Source organism: Wasmannia auropunctata, unplaced genomic scaffold (genome assembly GCF_000956235.1).
Source record: "Wasmannia auropunctata unplaced genomic scaffold, wasmannia.A_1.0 LD335888.1, whole genome shotgun sequence".
Classification (NCBI taxonomy): Eukaryota; Metazoa; Arthropoda; class Insecta; order Hymenoptera; family Formicidae; genus Wasmannia; species Wasmannia auropunctata.
This window is the reverse complement of record NW_012027002.1, coordinates 109,613-128,597: the sequence shown is the minus strand read 5'-3', so window position 1 is coordinate 128,597 and position 18,985 is coordinate 109,613. Positions and strand designations below refer to the sequence as shown.

Below are 18,985 nucleotides of genomic sequence, written 5' to 3'. Positions count from 1 at the left end.
GCACTGCTATCGATGGAATTCGCCGTCGTCATTCTTTTAGATTAAGTGACGGGTACGGAGTATACGATCGAATGTATATACTCCGAAAGAAAAAATTCAGTTTATAAGTGCTCTATTATTTTACGACGGCTTATAAATACGTTACGTATGTAAAATAATTTTTTTCCAGGTGTTACTTTCATCATAACATTATAGTGAACGAGAAGTTCGTTTCACTTTTTTTTGCTAAGTAATAGCATTAATATAAATATAAAAACGGAATGGATTTTTCCATTCAACCCAATATAATGAATTATTTATATCCATTGTCTTCGACAATATCAGAATGTCGATTGGACGTTTCGAGTATGGTGGATTATATTACGGCACTCTCCTGAGAATCTATATCTTAATATCTCCTCGAATCTCAGTAAAATATAATGGGAGGCCCAAGACCTGGTGGGAGGGTCCATGCAGAAAAAACACCAAGGAACATGAAGCACGAATGACCGCGGATAAGTAATCGCAAATATTTGCCGACACGCTCGCGCCGCGGGATCGAATGCGGAAATTGTCGGTCGCGTACGTAGACCCTTGATTTATGCGGTAAATAATTGCCAAATATAATGAGCCGACGTGACATAAACATGTCTCTCCCGTATAGTGCGATAACTATCAGCAGATGTCGATAACGTCGCGATGCGAAGCATACGGGCTCCACGAACCGCGTCCCATAATTCTCAAGAAAATAGTAAAAGCGGCCCGGCGAGCCGGACGCGCCTAAGGTTATTACCGTGATAATTTTCCAGACGAGCAAATTCATGGGCTCCTGTCTTATAAGCTAATCCTATAGCTTATCAGCCTATCCGATATATTTTTCGATTGTTCATAATTAATATTCTCAACGCGCAGATCTGGAAATCTGGTTACACTTCGCGTGGAATCTGCCGTCGTTAGCGCGGCCAGCTTTTAAGGTAGATACGTGAGCCTATACCTCCCTTAAACACAGCCTATCTCGGCATGCCGGTTACGCCCAGCAGAAGCGCAGAATCTCATGCAAATACGCCGCGGTGTATATAGAAGGGCGGAGGGCGGGGGGGGGGTTCTGAAGTAATTACAATAATAATGGCAGTCATAACAGCGTGTCGCCCTGCGGACGAGGCGAACGCCATGCCAAGCGAGCGAGCGAGTCGCCGCGCGTGGGAGCAGAAGTCTTTTTCCTTCGCCCTCGATGTGCCTGTGTACACATCGGGAAACTCACCAGGTTGGTGTTCATCGCTGGCGCAAGGCGTTCATCGCCTGTTTGCCTTGCGTTTACACGGAATCCCTGAAACACAGCCGAGTTTGCTTTTGGGCGCGGCGCGATGCGACGCGACGCGGCAGCGCGGAGCGTCGTGGTACCGTATGAACCGGAAAAGCGGAGTCCTTTAACACAAGTCGGGGTGCCACGCCACTTAGCGGGGAATCGACGTTGAACAAACACCCGATGGTGCCCATGGGAAAGTCTTTCGGATTTCAATCGTACAGTGGAAGTGCATTCAGCGCCGGCAAACGTTTCTTCCTTCCTTCCTTATCCATTTCCGATTGCAGATACGGAGGATTTGATAAAGCGTGCCTTACTCAGCGAGAAGTTTACGAGAACGTTATTATAATTACAGATTTGTCGAATACTATTTCCACACGGTAAATGATTCGGAAAATTCCACGGAGGGGGTGACCTCGGCGTGCAAGATTTCCGCGTAATACCGAGGTGAAGGAACCATAATGACGGGACAGCGCGAGGAGGGCAGGAGGCGCGCGTTTGAAGAAACGGTGATTCTGTTCCCTGCCAGGAGGAGACACGCGCATCTGTGCCTGCCTGGACTTTACCGAAGTAACACGCTCGATGGCCTTAGCGAGTCACGATAGTGATTTCTTATACGAGGTTTCCAGATCGACCCGACACGACGTCCCGACTAGGAAACCAGTACAAGGAAGTGCAGGACGATCGCTGAACGATTCTTAACTTCTAAGAAGCGCTCACGAGTGTGTGTGTGTGTGTGTGTGTGTGCAAAAGTCCGAAGAACGTGTCGTGACTTTTATTAACTTTTCTAAAATCGGCGAATCTCTGGTCACATAACGGAAGATTAAATTACTCTTCAAGATATGATTTTACATCATTCTTTATCAATTCTCCTTTAAAATAAATCAAATTTATTTTATGGTAAACGAGATTTCACAACGACGTTATCTTATATATGTACAATAAGCCAGCGTAAGAACAAACGACGTAAGCAAAGTTCGCAAGAGTAGGCGAGCATTTCTTGCCATCATAAAATCGAGAATAATTAAGGATGAGCTTCACGAGAGATTCCTTGCTTGAATCAAGCTCTCGCGCTCAAAGATATGCAATCGTGTATGCAGTCTCAGGTGTCGAAGGATCGATGAGGCAAAAGAGCGTGACGACCGTGCTCGGCTCGTGCTCAAGGCGTACAACGGAACGTCATTGTGACCTATGCCCAGGTGCAGGGGAACACCTTCGCTTCACTGTATAAATAAATAGTTCAGTAGAGAGGGGCTGCTAGTGCACCCGACTATACACGCCGTACGGTAAAGATCACCTTCTTGTCCGAGGGACAAGGCGCACGGGAAATAATGTAACGATGGCGAACCGGATGCGCGAGGCCGCGTGGAGACCACGAGGAGCAGCCACCCAGCGCCAGTTGCCAGTGGAGTTGTCTTACCCGGTGTAGACGCGAGATACGATCTCCGCCGACTTCTGACCGCCAGTTGTGGGCCCATAGCTCCGAGGCGGGCTCGCGAGACGACAAATCCTGTCGACGAGGGCTCGTACGCTGTCAGCCTTGGAACGATAATCGCCGCCGGGGACACCCACGAAACGGCACGTCGTTAAGTTCGCGGCGCGAAGTAGCACGAACGCTTCGTGACGGACCGTTTTATCCCCAGCAGTCCTTGTCCCACTGATGCTACCGCGTTAGCTCAGCTAATTAATATGCTAATAACGAAGAAGATTAAATCCATATCGTATAAAAAATGATGAGAAGTATACTTGATGTCTATCACTGCTAGAGATATATCCCGGATGATTTAACGATCATTGTGAGATTCATATCCTTATAACGATTGCCGATATCTCTCAGAAGACCGGACGATCTAATGCTGCAACCTCGAGCAATCGCTAGGTACATCCTCAATGATCCTCAATTATGAAGAGGGATCATTGCTGTGATACGTACCTACGGTTACTGAGTGCGTGCCTGCAATTGAAAACGGGCCAATTACATTTGATATCATAGCAACGTTTCGGATCGGCACGATGCGGTTCGGCATCTCGAGCAATCGAGCTTTACGTCGCCCTCCACGACCCGGAAGAGGCCTCTCTCGCGAACCTTTATCCTTCCGAGTCGTGGAAACCCCACCGAGTGCCAGCCGGCGCGCTCTGAGGGCCGTCAGCTGGACGCGGTCTACCGGGGAAAGGCTAGAAAATGTAGCGAAACGAAACGAAATAGAAACAAAACGAATATGAAATAGGGAGAACGAGCGAACAGGTCCGACGCGGCGTAGCGCGGCGCGGAGGACAAGGAAACGAAGGGAAGAGCAAACGAGAGGAGAAGGCGAGCTGCTATTCTTCATACGTTCGAGATAGAACGATCGAGGAGGAGCTGCAGTCTGTTACTATCTTATTACAAGGCTCCGTAAATGGTCTTCATCAAGGTAAGATCGTGTTCCACTAGGCCGGCGTTTCCTCCCGTTGCTCCCCCTCTCCTTTCCCCTCCGCCCTTCTCTTTCCTTGCCCCCTTTTCCTCGTTTCTTTTTTTCTTTTCTCTTTCCTCTCTCGCTCTCTTCCTTCGTCGTTCGCCGCGGTGGCGAAGGGAGTCGACGAAACTGTACGGAGGCTCCTCTCGCCAATAAGAGGCAGAATGAGAAGGTGAGATTCTTCGACGTTATTAATCTCGGAATGGCCGTCACGCGCAGCCAACGGTCGGGGCTACGTTGCACACCAGAATAGATAGATCGAGGGTACCAACGCCACGACTTTCAGAGTTCGTTCTTCACGGTCGGGCGACTTTCGCCTATATACCACACGCAGACGATTAACGATTGTGCTCGTTAAGCGACAGTTCCTCTTTCCGCGGCAACGAGCAACCGCTCAAGGATGTTGTAAAAGTGAGGGGTTGTCGGCAAAAGCCGGCAGAATCATCCCCTCTTCATCGAAGACAAATGATTCCGATAAGTTTCGAACGCAAGAACGTCGCGAGCGTTTTCATCAAGTCACGAGGACATGTCAACAACGGCAAGATCGACAAAATTGTTCAGAACGAAGAAAATTCACAAATGAAAATTACTGCAGTCATTTTAAATCAGTTTTTTAATGAATTCAGAATCCTTTTCCTCGAAAAAATATTATTGTTTGTCACATCTCTTTAATTAAACTGTCTACAAAATGATATTCTCTTACCTCTATATTTATCCCTCTGAAACTTAATGAAAGAAACTTGACGAGTTTCTCATTTTCAATCTATAAATGGCGAGTTGTTACGGAAGAAAATAGAACGTGACCGAGCGTTACATCATTTTCGATTAGCTCGCTCTCCGGGATATCTATCTCGGTTGCCTCGCAAGGGATAATCGTGCGAATATTCCGACAACAATCATAGGAAGTTGTGGGTAGGCGAGGACCACGAGAGCGCACTTTAGGAGTGACAGCGCTCTGCGGGGATTTCCCGTGCGCGTCACAGTCACGCTCTACTTTTTCAGCGACTAAATTAGTGTTTTTTTTCGTCACTTTTTTCTCTCGCCGCGTTTCTTCAGGACTCTTGCACGTATCGAATGTCGCGATAATATGATCGTATCACACGGTGAATTAGCCGGCTAATTACAAACCGCACAACGGTAACGAAGAACAGTGAGCAGCGAGCGAGAGCGCACAGCGACTTAGCGCCTGGACGGATAATTTACCGTTACCGTACAAAAAAAAACCCACGGAGATTACCAATGGAGATTAATTCTCGATATCGGGCAGACGTTAACCCACCTCTACCGAGCTCAGTCGTGAGAGAGTAAATCGTGCGCGATATGAGCGGACACTACCAGCGGCAACCTGGTAGTAGGCCGCGTAACACGACGATCTACATAGTATATCGGCCCATATCTCACGGTTATACACAGTATTCGTTAGTATGCTCGGTAGCAGTGTACCTGCGCTGTCTATTTGCGCTGTCGTCCCGTCCATAATTTATCGCTACTAGGTCGACGCGGATGTTACGAATTATTTGGCGGATAAGTCATCGGCGAGTCGCGTGCACTCGTATTCGCACGACCTGTTTCTGTCCCTGTTTGCATGCTGATTCACGAAGAGAAAGGATAGACCGCGCGAAAGAAGGAACGGAGAGGCGCGTGTCGCGAAGAAGAGAGACGTAGACAGGTCACCGACCAGTTGCCGGTGAATTCCGACGGGTCGACCGACGCACCGAACGACAGGTACTTCTACATTATTAGCAAAACTAGGCCAACAAGCAGGTTCGCTAAAAAAAAATATAAAAAAAAATCTACAACGCAAATTGCATTTCCTTTATTTCGTTTATATTAAAATAAAGGCGTGTCTAAAATATTTCAAACTGTCGACCGCCTAACCAAATTCGACTGTGCGTGACCTTCGAAGCGAAGGTCTTCACTTTTATATGACATTTATGTCCATATATCTTGTGTTTACTTTAAAAAAATATTTTTATACTTTAACAACACTAAAATATAATGTACTCTAAACAGTTTGTTTAGCTCGTATCAGTTAATCAACGCACACGTAGATATATGTATGTGTATATAATATTGTGTCTATAAGATATATCTCTTTAAATATGTATATAATATTGTGTCTATAAGATATATCTCTTTAAATTAATTTAGATTTAATGATTTAAATTATCTTTTTTTTATAAATAGCGCATTGCAGAATAATTTTATACAATAAAATTACTATAAAAAAATAGAAGCTTACAATTTTTTAGTACAATAATTTTTCTCAAATTTTCTTCATATATTTTATGGCAATGTAATCTCGCATTAAGTTTCTTAGTTTAGAATTAATTATTATTTAATATTTTATCGTAATTCTGACAAAATCGTGAAATATAAGAAATAGTATTGAATAACCGGGAGGAAATCAAACCGCGCCTATATGCCGATTAGCGTTCTGAAAACCGCTCGTGAGGTCGGGCACTATACGCGGGACGAGTCCCGAGGTGGCGCGGGAGAGGGAACGCCGATTCGTGCGCGCATTGAAATTCCCTCCGATCTCACCGAGACCGAGTAGCCGATTTTTATCGAGTACACGGCTGGTTACCGGACAGAAGTCATAAACCGCATTCGATATCGAAGAACGGTCAAACACGCGCGGAATAAAAAGTACTCGATCGGACGCGTACATTTGCGATATTTCGACCGGACGAAGAGAGAAACCATTTCAACGTATCCGAGTGGGTTCTCTCAATGAGCATAATGAAGAGGAAAAAAAACCCGTCGATAAACCGCCGAGAAGAATGGACAAGTGTTTCGCGTAATAATATTTCACGGCAGCTGCCGTGAACTGTGGAGGCAGAAATTTCTGTCGCGTCTGTATGATACCGCGACAGCCGATAGAGCACGGCTCTCGTACGTGATGATCAAAATTCTTGCGTGTCTGGAGCAGTGTCACACCTCGTTGTGCGGATAACAGAAAGCCGATAATTTATCATCCATATTTCACGACTGAATGTCCAACTCGATTTATCGATCGGAAGTATACAACACCAAATGCATTCTACGTGCGAAAATACCAAATTTCCAAATGGTATTTTCGCACGTTCCTATTTTATCTCTGCGGAGCGCGGGTCAACGTCCCAGGTGCTATACCATCGATTTGCCAAAGTATCGCTAAATTCAGCAAAACCATCCCGATTTCTACCGGTATTGTCCTACGTGACCGAAGAATTGATGCGTTCGATTGAATCCGCGAGCTCATTTCACGCGCTGTAGGAGCGAGCCTATGTACTCGGTATTTTTATACACGTTGTTTGTAACGCGCGCTGTTCTTTTATAAACCGGAGGCCGTCGGCCGTCCAAGCGTCTCCCGCTGCTGTTGTTATTTTTTTTTATCCGCAACACTGTTTATCGGGAAGATTATCGGCTCAATACGCGCTCAATCGATCGACCGCTTTGAGAGTCACGTGAAGCGTCCGTCATTCAAAGTCCGGCGACGGCGACGATCCGACACGCGCCTCGTCCTTTTGAAACTTATTGTAGCGTGTGCTCATGACGAATACACTGCTTCGACACACACCGTTCGCCTCTCTCGTTTTTACCGTTTCGTGAATATCCGTGCGATTCGAACGCTCGGTCAAGCGAGGATCTAAAACGGGCCTGACGACATTTCACGGAGCATTTAACGCACCATTAGGACTTTGATATTTTAGGCGTGATATTTTGCGTGACTTTTTTTTATATTAATCCAACGAAAGAATGGCGAGCCATTAACCCATTTTATAAACTTCAATTTCACAAATTATTAAGTTCGCAAGATGATTTTTTATAATTTAATATAGTGTAGATCAAAAAAGCGAAGAGAATTAATTTAAAAGAAAAATTTGTCGAATGAAAAATGCCGCTCATCAGAATAAAGTGCAAGTAATCAAGTGTTGGTACTAGAAATGAAAAAATGTAATGTAATGTAATGTAATAGAAAGAATATATGCACTAGCAAAGTCTCAGTCAAAGCATTGGAGATAACAGTACTGTTGCAGAAAGAAAACGGCGAATGTCCTATCAAGAATTTGCGCGACGCACACAGCAACGTTGGCTGGGTTGATCGCAAAATAATCATTCAACGGCTTAAGGACGCTCTCACCGTCTACCTGTGGACCAGCAAACTTTGGATTCTCTCTCTCCGGTTATTGCCCTTCCTAGATCGCGTGTCTGCCGAGACACGATTCTTATTTACACTCCATTACCACGTTTCATTTTCGTCGTTCTACCTAACAAGCGCGCGAGCATCGCTGTGGACTCAGGTTGATCTTGCTAATTAACATTCAATAATGAGTACTTTGTTAGCATATTTCCCGGTATTTCTCTTTATGCACGGATTCTGCGGAATCTATTTTTTTAATTATAAACAAAATTCGCTCGGACGTTGTTCCCTCCATAACTTCTTATTTTTTAATTAAGTGAAACACAATTTAGTGAGTAAATTTCAATTAAATATAGTGTCAAATGATCACCTGATAGAGTAGAAACAACCTTTCACGAAATTTATACTCTATGCATTATAAATATGTATTGCAATATATGTACATTTCTATAGTTAACGATTAATCTTACACGATAGTAAGAAATAAAGAGCGAGAATAAAATCGTGAGAGGAATATTTCTTTTTTAACGTTTACGGTAGCGACGCAGATATGTAAGTCTCCTAACTAGTATTGTGTATTAGAACGCAACATCGCACTGGAGGCTGCGAGGATCGGCAGCGCGCGTTATTACGGTCGATATGCAGAGTTAACTGTTCATCGGGAACCTCGCGTTTCCGTTGAAAGGCGATTTAATATATCACGCCCGTTGATCGTTACGCGATAGGCGAGCTATCGGACGCACGTCGACCGTGACGGATTTGCCGACCGTTCGTTTTTGCGTGGAAGCAAGATTGCTTCGCAAACGACGAGATCGCGGCGCGGCGCGCCGTCAGGAAAATAGGCAACAATCGACCGCGAACGTAACAGCAGCAGCAACAGCAGCAGCAGCAGCAGCAGCGGTTGCACGTGCTCGAAGGCGCGAGGCGCCGCGTCATGCAGAATTTCCGATCGTTGTCGTCGCCGTATAACTCGCCGTGATCATCGTCGTCGTCGCCGTCGTTGCCATGGTTTCCATGAGATTGAGATGAGAATTCGATCCACCACAAGAATGTCCCGTTTATTCACGCGCGTCTCTCTCCGTCATCATCGGAAAGAACTGCCGTGGCAGTCTATTCCGACGAATACAAAGAGGGGAGCGAGACGGGAGTTCCCGTAGATTCCTCTAGTTTGCATTTTTCGTCTCTGTTACCGTGTCGTTCTCTCGCACGGGACTATTATTCCGATCCCCAATACATATTTCTGTGACTCATTATGTAGGACCGCGCGGCCTGTTTTAAATTCTCCCGGACTAGTTGTCGTTTAGAAAAATCGATATGTACTGTCGGCTATCGATCCTCGGTACAGACACACACTGTAAAGAATTCAATAACGTTTCGAAAAAAAATTTTTTTGGAATCTTTACATCATTACGCGGTTTCTTAAGTACTACCCAAATAATTGCAATTATTCTCGCGCAAATAAATTTTGTACAAAATATAATTTATTTTAATTACATCGTGTGTGTAATATATTGATATCCGAGATTGTAATTTCGTTACTCTCGTACTGTTTCGCGATTATCTCATAATCTTCCGGCTATCGCGGATACCCAAGATTCTGCGTGTCTACCGAAATGGAACGGAGACCTCCTTGGTATTCACGCATTGGCAGTGTTTGGCTCGGTATTCAAACATTGTCTTTTAATTGTACGAAGTGTTCGCGCACGTCTGACTATCCTTCACTGGCTGCAAAGTTGACACGCATACCTATTGTACGCCGCTTTGAATTATTTAGGCAGTACGGACCGGCTCTTTTTGGTTTGATTTTCGGTCCATTTTCATGCAATTTGTGAGGAACAATTATTGCGATTATCGCCATTCTTAATTTTTTCTAATCATCATCTACGAATTAATACACGACAATCAATTGTAATTGATAAATTAATACTAATGGTCGATTGTTGTTTCCTTGCTGATTACATATTAACGAAACAATCGTACTTGTGTAAATAAAATATTCAACAGAAAATTGATTGCTATTTTACAATTCCACGTTTATAGCAAAAGCAATAAATATTATTTAAAAGGAAAACGTACATTCTGTAAATTTCTAAAAATTCTCTATCAAAAAGTAAGATTCGCTCTCAAAAATATTAATAGAAAAATAATATAATTAGGAAAAATATATAATTTTTCCTAATTATCGTAAAAAAATTTCTATATTTTCTAAATCAATCACGCATGATAAACGAATTTTTATCACCGGCAACACAAAGTGCAGAAAGAGTCTCCGTGCAGAGTTACTTCACTATTATCCCTCTCGAAACATCCGAATTTTCAGATTTTCTAAATTTGTCCTTTTATATGTCAGAATCACTTGGGGATCGAGACATTCTCTTGGTGGTGCACATCATCACAGTTTATAAAATCCATGGCAATGGCAACGTCAACGAGGATCACGGCGATCATGTCGTTATCGCGGTCCGTCACAGCCGCGCGCAACCGAATCACTGATCTTGATCACTTGGTGTCAACGAAGGAGGCGCGACCAACCCGCTTCATCACTTCATCCACCCTCAGCGACCGGCCGAGGAGAAGACCGGCACTAAGTACTCTTCACGATCACTTACCTATCCAGCACGGTCGTCGACGGCGGACGACCCTGACGGCTCGACGATGCGGCGACGTGATCCCCTCTCGATGCACGGTCGATTTAGTTAGTTATTTTGCACCGTGTCGGACGCGCGTATCTACCGGAGATTTACGGCAAGCACTACGTGCTTGTGCTCCGAAGCCGCGATGTGACGATCGTCTTTTAAAGAGAACCCGGGCTCTTTTTTCGCACCCTCGCGATGAGCGCGTGCGAGCGTAAGAGTTTACTCTCTCTTCTCTCTCTCACCCCCCTTTCTCTCTCGCTCTCTCTCTCGCTCGCTCTCTCGCTCTCTCTTTCTTTCTCTCTTTCGCTCTCTTTAGCTGGTCCCTCAAAATCACCGCAACACCACACCGAACAGAAGTGAACTACTCGTGCGCCGCCGGTTCACGGTACCTTAAATACCTTGGCAGCCGCGCCGCCGCCGCCGCCGCCGCCACCGCCACCGCCGCCGCCGCCGCCACCGCCGCCGCCGCCGCAGCATAGCGCAGCGCACCACCGCCACCACCGCCGTGCGCGTCGTGCGGCCCCCTACCTTAAACGCGCCCCACGCCGCGCGAGCGGATTGGCGGGGGAGCAACGCGAGGAGATGTGTACCCGCAGGCTACACACTCATACACGCATACACATACACCGGAGAGAGCATCCTCTCTTTTTCTTCCATTCTCGCTCCCTCTCGCGCACATTTCCTCTCCTACTCTATTTCGTTTCCTCTCTCTCTCTCTCTTCCTCTCTCACGTTACCTCTTGCTCGCGCCGGCCTCTCCCTCCCTTCTACCCGTACGCTTCTCTCATCTTTCTCTTTTTCATCCTCCCTCTTCCTCTTTTTCTCAGCGTTCGACCACCAACGGCATATCCGCAGGACTAACGCGTGTAATGTCCTGGGTATCGACGCGGAATGAAAGGATATCCCTTTTGTCCGGCATTTTCTCCTCACCGGCATCCTCGCCGTCCGACTCGCGAATGGATGCGCGCGAATTGTCCTGAACGTATTAGGTGTCATCGGCGAACAGATCGGTGGACCGGTGTGAGGAGCAGGACGACGGCGAGGAGCACCGGTCGGCCGGTCGGTCGCCGCGCCGCAGGAGCGGCGATGCGCAAGCGCGAATGCGCATAAACGGCGGATTGCGCCCATCGTCGCGGATACGCGCATTCGCGCTACGCGCGTCGACGTGAGTGTGTCTGCTGCGCGGCCTCTCGCTCATGACACTCGTCCTTCGAAGGTGAGACTAACGCGAGAGGGAAATGAGAAATCGAAAAAAAGAAAATAGAATGTAAAGTGTCGATTAATTTTTTGGAAAAAATTTATAAATTTCTTTTTTTTTTTTTTTTTTTTTTCAAATAAATCCATATAAATATTTTCTACATATTTGAATTGACTGCGGATTTAATTCCTAATATTTTTATGCCAATGTGACTCAACTCAATATGTTACCGAAAAGCATGATAAAATTACGTCAAAGTTTACCTGGGATTTCGACATGAACGTTTAGTCAATGCCACCAGAAATTCAATCCGCTGACTCACTATCAGTCCTTTACATCGATGAAACATACGCGACGGTGAACTCGCAGCTGGACCAAAAATCGTTCTGAGAAAAAAATCTTGCGGTGAAATCTTCACTGAATCTCTACCGTCATTCATTCCCGTCGTAAGACAAGATGCGCTTCTTTTTATCGATTTTTACATGGGATACCTCGTGTGTGCGTTACGGCGAAGTAACGTTATTTCCCGCGAATTGGTCCCCCGACTCTCCTTCCCGTGCGGTCATTAATCGACCGCATAAAGGTTGATAAAATCCACAGAATCACAGCCACGTTCTACGAAAGGATGATTTTAACGATGATCTCATTCGAGAATATAATTAGAAAGACGTGTATGTAAAGCAATTTGCTACACGCGTTTATCTAATTGCAAATCAATGGTCCATTTATCAGATTTATAGATTTATAAGACTGATACGCGCGTGCACATAATTATACTATGCAAAGTTATCCTAACGGTACGAGATACCATCGGGTTTTATTTCTCTCTCATCAAAGAACCTCGAAAAATTATTCCCTGATTTGAGACAACGGCCTTCGGTATATTTTGTACATAACTCATCCGATTATATCTTCCGTCCTTGCAAGATATTTGCGTCATACTCTCCCTCAAAAACAAAAATTCAGACCGGAAGGGCATTAATTATTTACGTTCGCCGATAAACCTTGACGGTGTCCAGGAAGTTAAGCGACACTGCCCCTCCTCTCAACCGCTATTCGTACGTACGTTTGTACGGTGCATCGTCCATATTTACGACGGGAGAAGAGGGTTCATCGGGTAGACGAGAGCAGCCGTAAAGCACCGACGAGCCAGCGGAGGGCCCTGCGCGCGATGTACCTCGCGAGAGATATCCGAGACGATGTACCACCTCGGCTCACCTTGGTTCACCTTGGCTCATCGAACGCCAAGGGGAGGGGAATTCGGTTCAGCGAACCGTGCGCACGACGAAACTGGTACTCGCTAACCACCTCGGGATCTTTCTCTCACAGGATCGGTGCCATTGACACTGACATAATAACTCACCGCGACCGCGTTTGTCGGAGTCACGACGTACGAATGAAATTGCCGTCGATGGTGTAATGCCTCTTGCATAAGCGCCGGTGAGAGCGGAGATCAAGCAGTGTGTACCACGGAAGAGAGAAAGTGATAGGGAAAGAGAAAGAGAGAGAGAGAGAGAGAGAGAAAGAGAGCGAAGTGCGGACGCGGGCACAGAGCAGGGTGACGAGAGGGGAGAAAGTGAAATGAGAAAGAGAGAAAGACACTGTCGAGCACAGACAGTGAACTTGACCTGGATCTCGGTCAGGGAGAAAGAATGATCGTGGGCTTCTGTAGAAAGGAGAAAGGAGGCGGTGAAAGAGCGAGACCGAGGAAATTACTTTCGATTTCGGGCTCTCGGAGATCGGTTACACTTTCTCCCTCGTCCACCGCCGCGCGGTGAGATAATTTCTCCTCTCCTCCCCCGCCCCTCCGACACGCTCGCGACATGTCAGACAATCGTTACGTCTCACCTTCATGTCATGATATAGATCGTAACGGTTAATTGAAAAAGATTCGCGATTGACGGAAATACACAAAACTTTTCATTGGTTTCCCAACCAGACATCCTGGTTTTCCATTTTCCTCTAATAATATGTACCAATTGTCGCGATAATTTAAAAAATTTCAGTGACATAACGTTGACTCGTTTGCGGAAAGCCGTCTGTCGACGATTCAAAACCATTCGGATGCAGGTATTCGCGGTTGTTGTGCGCTTGACACGAAAGTACCATGGAACGAGAATCGTAAAATTCGAGTTCGATCGAGGTCGTCTATACGTAAATGGTGAAACGAACTTGTGGTGGGCCGTCACGTTGATGACAGCCATCGACCATACTGCCATCAAAAAAATTACGACAAGACGCACCACTAACACGCGCGTAGGACTTATCTAATTAGACCGAAAAGAACCACCGCTCTTGTCGTCGCGCCGCTAATACATCACATTTTGACGCAACGCGTAGGCTGCACTTAGCATGAGGTTGAAAATTCAAGCTGATGCAACGTAGTGCTATACAACGGTACATGGTGACCAAACATGTATTCGACATTGAAATAAATGTACCTGCATGAAACCCAATAATTTTACACATTTGTATGTATGTATAAATACCTTTATTTACATTAAGTTCTAAATTTAATTTTAAAGTAAGAATCATAATTAAAAAAAGGTATTTGTTTACATCTTAATGCGATATAATAAACTTTCAATATTAAACTGATCTTCTTCCCAAATATTTAATTCTATGTATTTAAAAAATATATTTTAAAGCAAAAATATTTCTATATATAAAGTATATTAAAGATAGAAATTTTGAATATTAAAAATTTGACAGAAATAAGTAACTTTTCTTTTCGATTGTGTTATATACACGCCTTATTTCAGTCGCTCCGTATTCCGAGGAGAATCCAGCCGCTCGCCGAGACGCATCTCTCGATATTACTCGGAGCGGGCAACAAGTCGACGAACGGCCTTGCGACATTTGCCGTGCGGCGAACTTGGCGACTCCGCTCGCCGGAGGACGCGTTACGTATCGACACCGCGATTCACCGGCGAGATGTCGGCGCGATCCCGTTCCCGAGATGGGATTACAGAGCGACTCTCACGGACGGATAGGTCAGATATTACAACCGCGTGGTCAGCGCAGCGCGTGTAGTCCTCGACTCGCGCCGACCGCGCGCGCAACTCTCTTTCTTCTCCTTGTCCTGACCAAGGAGGTTCCAAAGGAGGTTTCTTCCTGGCGCGGCGAGAAAGAGGCACCGTTGTTGTCGGCGCGGCAAATCTGCGTTGCGCTATCTGCGATTTAACTGCGACGCCCCGTCCCGTAAATAAACGCGCGGCCAGTACCGCACATCGTCGCTCCAGCAAATGGAGATATTATGCGGACCTCCCGGCCGGCTGGATACTGGAGTGAGAAAAAGGGGACCAGTGGTGAACCGGCAGGGCGAGAGGGGGGAAAAACGGAACGGATCGGGCGCGGTTTTCCGGTAAAGTCGCCGCCGTCGCGCGTGTAAACCCGGCGAAATATTTACCGGACTCTCTTCAGCGGGAGCGTACGTGAGCAGGCGGAAGCGCGAAGATCGGCGCGCACACGTGCGACGGTGGAGTCCCCGGCTGGCTTCGCGAGCAGTATCCTCCGATAGATCGTAAACATCAGTATTTATGTATAAGCGCACTGTGAAATTTTTTCACGATCAGCTACAACGTATGCGCTCGAGCAAGATCCCGAGCTGGAAACAGTAACTCCGATATCGTTTTGCGATTCACCCCATTTGAAACATATAATAGGCGACCAGTGGAAATCAACCCGAGAACATCAATCACAAAATCATGCCAGCCGCTATTTCGGTAAATAAAGAATTCATGTGTTGAATAGTATTTCTTGCATCTTTTGTCATATTCAAAAATCTTTTTAAGTTAAAACTTTATGTAGAATTGTATATGTATTATGTCGATGGCTTAAAGAAAATGCTTAGATCACACAAGCATTATTTTATTCAATTATAACATTATTAAAAATTGTCAATTTAAAAAGAACAGATCTTAAACTCTTTCCAAATTGGACGACTTCTCCAAATCTTTGAGAAAAAGTTTATTGGCATTTACACAATTTAATATACCTATATGTACACGCACACATTAGAAAAATAGCGACATCCGTATTTTGCGATCGCGTCAGGTTTGCGAGGTGCACGTAGAATATGACGGAAGAGCTTTCTTCCTCTGGACCCGATTCGCCGTTGACATCGCGACGCAGAGCACGCTGCCGACGTTGAAATAACGCGAAAAACGGTCACGTGTCCCCGCAGCGCACGTGCTATCGCGAATACGTATTTCAGATTCTGAGTAAGAATAAACGTCTCGCGCTCGCGACGCCTGCATTATCATCGATTTCGTGGCTCGTTTTACAATTTTTCACTCGTGTCTGACAAACGTGACCTGGCCCGATATGCTATTTCCGCAGTTGTTGGAGATGCTCGCATATCGCTGTCAATTACACGAAGGTAAAAATAAATTTCAATACACGGAGTGCATTTTGCGGGATCGTGTCAAATTTATCCGATACCTCGGTGCTTGAAACCGTATGGATTTCTCAAATACCGCACTGGTAAGTAAGCAACGGAAACGTCACTCCGAATCGTACCGCCTTGTATAGGCATTGTTCACTACACATTACATTCACATTGCGGGAAATATAGATAAGGAGTTGTGAGATTATCATAGAAATTATTCGTCAAGTTGTCATATGTTATCGATGTAACAAACTAATTATAACAAGAACTTCATTATAACCGAAACGTAAAATGAGAAGACCTTAATTAGAGTTCTTTTTTAATCGTTGCTGAATTTTTTTTCTTTCTCGCGTTATTAAAGTAAAATTATATGGCAGGATCGTAACGGATGCTTTATTGCACGGCGTACGGGAGTATCATGATCTTGCAGGGCGCATTTCCACGAAAGAGGGTAAATTCTGCGAGATAGTTCTCGCAGGGGATGTAGGAAATCAATAGCGTTGCTAGGGCTGGTCGGAGAGCATGGGACGATGATGCTTTTAAAGCATCCAGGGAGCTCCGACGGCGCGGAGTACACCCACAATGCACGCTTGCAAATTATTCCTCTCTCTCCAAATCTTCTTTTCAGCGAATAAATTTTTTTTTTCACGGGGAAAGACAATGATAATGACATTGAAGTTTATCGAATCTACCCCCCGCTGGAATACATCCAACGTCTGTTCGACGTTTCTCGCAAATGGACCAATAAATATTAATGCCGGCTATGTAAGTAGAAAAGTACTTTGCTAATAACCGTATATTTAATTTACGGAAAAACTGATCAAGACCGGTTTTTAATTTTAGATAGCTGGTACTATGATATTATATGTATATACCAAAAACGAGTCTTTTTTAAATTTATTTTTTTATTAAAATGGAATTTCTATCTACGTAGCTAACAGGACTATAATATTATCAGTATAAGCAATTTCTTATCAGCAATTTCTTGAATCTTTTTATCAATTTTATAATCACATCTTTTTAATATGTATTTATTAGCTTTAATAATAAAAAAAATTCAACCTTGTATCTCCAACTATAGTTCCATTATTCCTGATATTCCATTTCTCGCGTGTCACCGGTCGAAACACCGCGGTCACAATATGAAAAACGACTTTAATCTCAAGCCGAGCTGCGGATTTAGGGGTGACTTGACGTATCATATGTGGGAGAGTAGATGACAGGAAGCCGAAAGCCAGGTCGTCGAATATCCATTTACGATTTTTCTCTTTTTTTTATTATTTTCATGATATTTCTATCACGTTGAATCTCTCTCTCTCTCTCTCTCTCCTGTCTCTGTCTCTCTCTCTCTCTCTCTCTCTCTCTCTTCCTTTATAGCTTATCAAACAATCGTAAAAACCATTTGGCGAAATATTCCGAGAATTATATTGTAGATCGCAGGCTTGTGAAACAATTTAATAGCACGTCAGAAAATGTTTGTGCGCGGAATCAAATATCAATTATTGGTGATTGGATTCTTGTGAGGGACGATATAATCCCAGGCTTTCCAAACGGTTCCTGTTTAGCTCGCAGCTGTCCCATTGGGTCTCATTGATGTCGATTGATACCAGCAGGTTGGATTACAATGGGAAACACCGGGTACACATATGCGTGGGCGCATATGCGCTCTCAGAGAAGAATGACATCACATTGTATTCGAAATCCCGCGTGAGAGAGTAAATCCTCGCTATATATCGGGCGAACGGAAAGAGAAAGAGAGAGACAGAGAAGGAGAGAGAAAGGAAAGCGGAAGGTTTCCATGAATGTATGACGAAGCGATTCGAAATGTATCCTCTCTGATGCGTATTTCTTCGATACGTATATCCATCGCACTTGCCTGTGACGTTGGATTTTAGGGTAAATACCAGATGAGATGTGCTGAAATGCAACTTATACGTCTCGTCTCTCTGTTTGACTCAGTTTGACGCTTCAGTTTCATGAAGTGTGTGTGTATGTATTTTCCATCGAAAATAAAAAAAATACAGTTTTACCTTTCAACAACGTCTATCGCTACGCGGCCCTGAACTCGAGTCATAAATTACAGCGAACGATCGTCATCCTGAATAGAGCACGTTCGAAATTAGGTGTATTTATTCAGGCGTCGAGCGTCGAGTTCAAGTCTAGGTGCTCGACCGAGTGTAACTATTTCATTTCGACGTTTATGAGGGAATTACGCCCGACTCCTGGTAATTTCGCGCTATTTTACTGTACTGCCATAAAGTAAAGTTCTATGAAGCCCTGGCGTATAGCGCGCGACTGGCCGCTGAACATCTCCTGATTTATCGCAACCATGGTGGTCACCTTGTTCCCGGATGGACGGGCATTATTAATTTCCTAGGACCAAGTCGATAGCATGATTCAGCGTTATAACTGAAGATCCGGAAATTAATCCATAAATTATCTTCCGCGAAACACCAACGATAAGCATCAGCGGGCCTCGCAAAATTCGTCAAATCGATCACCACTTTCCGCGCCACTCTTCATCATTCCTAGCTTCCATCAATTCTTCGCTGAAGTATCACTCAAATATTGATAATGGACGAAGAACGTCAAGTCCAATCGCCGGTGGATACGAACCTTCCGCCGCGGTCCTCTCTCGATCTCTCTCCTCTTCGCCCGCGGGGAAATTGATTCTCCTTTCAGAGGGTGATTCTGTTTACAAGCGCCGAGGGAGGGAGACGACATTGGGGTGCGAGTGGTTTGATTACTACGTTCGTTCGAGCGAGATAGAACGAAGGGGGAAGACAGACAGACCCTTTGACGCGAAGTGGATACTCGAGAAGGTCTTCGTGCGTCGTGGTGGCTGGCGTTTGCTCACGTGCCGTGCGCGCCTCGTTTTTCCAATTCCTTCGCCCCCTCCAG

At 45.1% G+C, this 18,985-nt stretch overlaps 1 protein-coding gene across 1 annotated transcript in view; it reads right to left on the bottom strand.

Moving 5' to 3' along the window:
- Positions 1-10,858, bottom strand: part of LOC105455592 (titin) — a 37,941-nt gene extending 27,083 nt beyond the window's left edge. The window contains exon 1 of the mRNA XM_011699025.1: positions 10,471-10,858. The gene's annotated coding sequence lies outside the window, so the exon portion shown is untranslated. The remainder of the gene's footprint in view (positions 1-10,470) is intronic.
- Between the last annotated feature and the right edge of the window lie 8,127 nt (positions 10,859-18,985).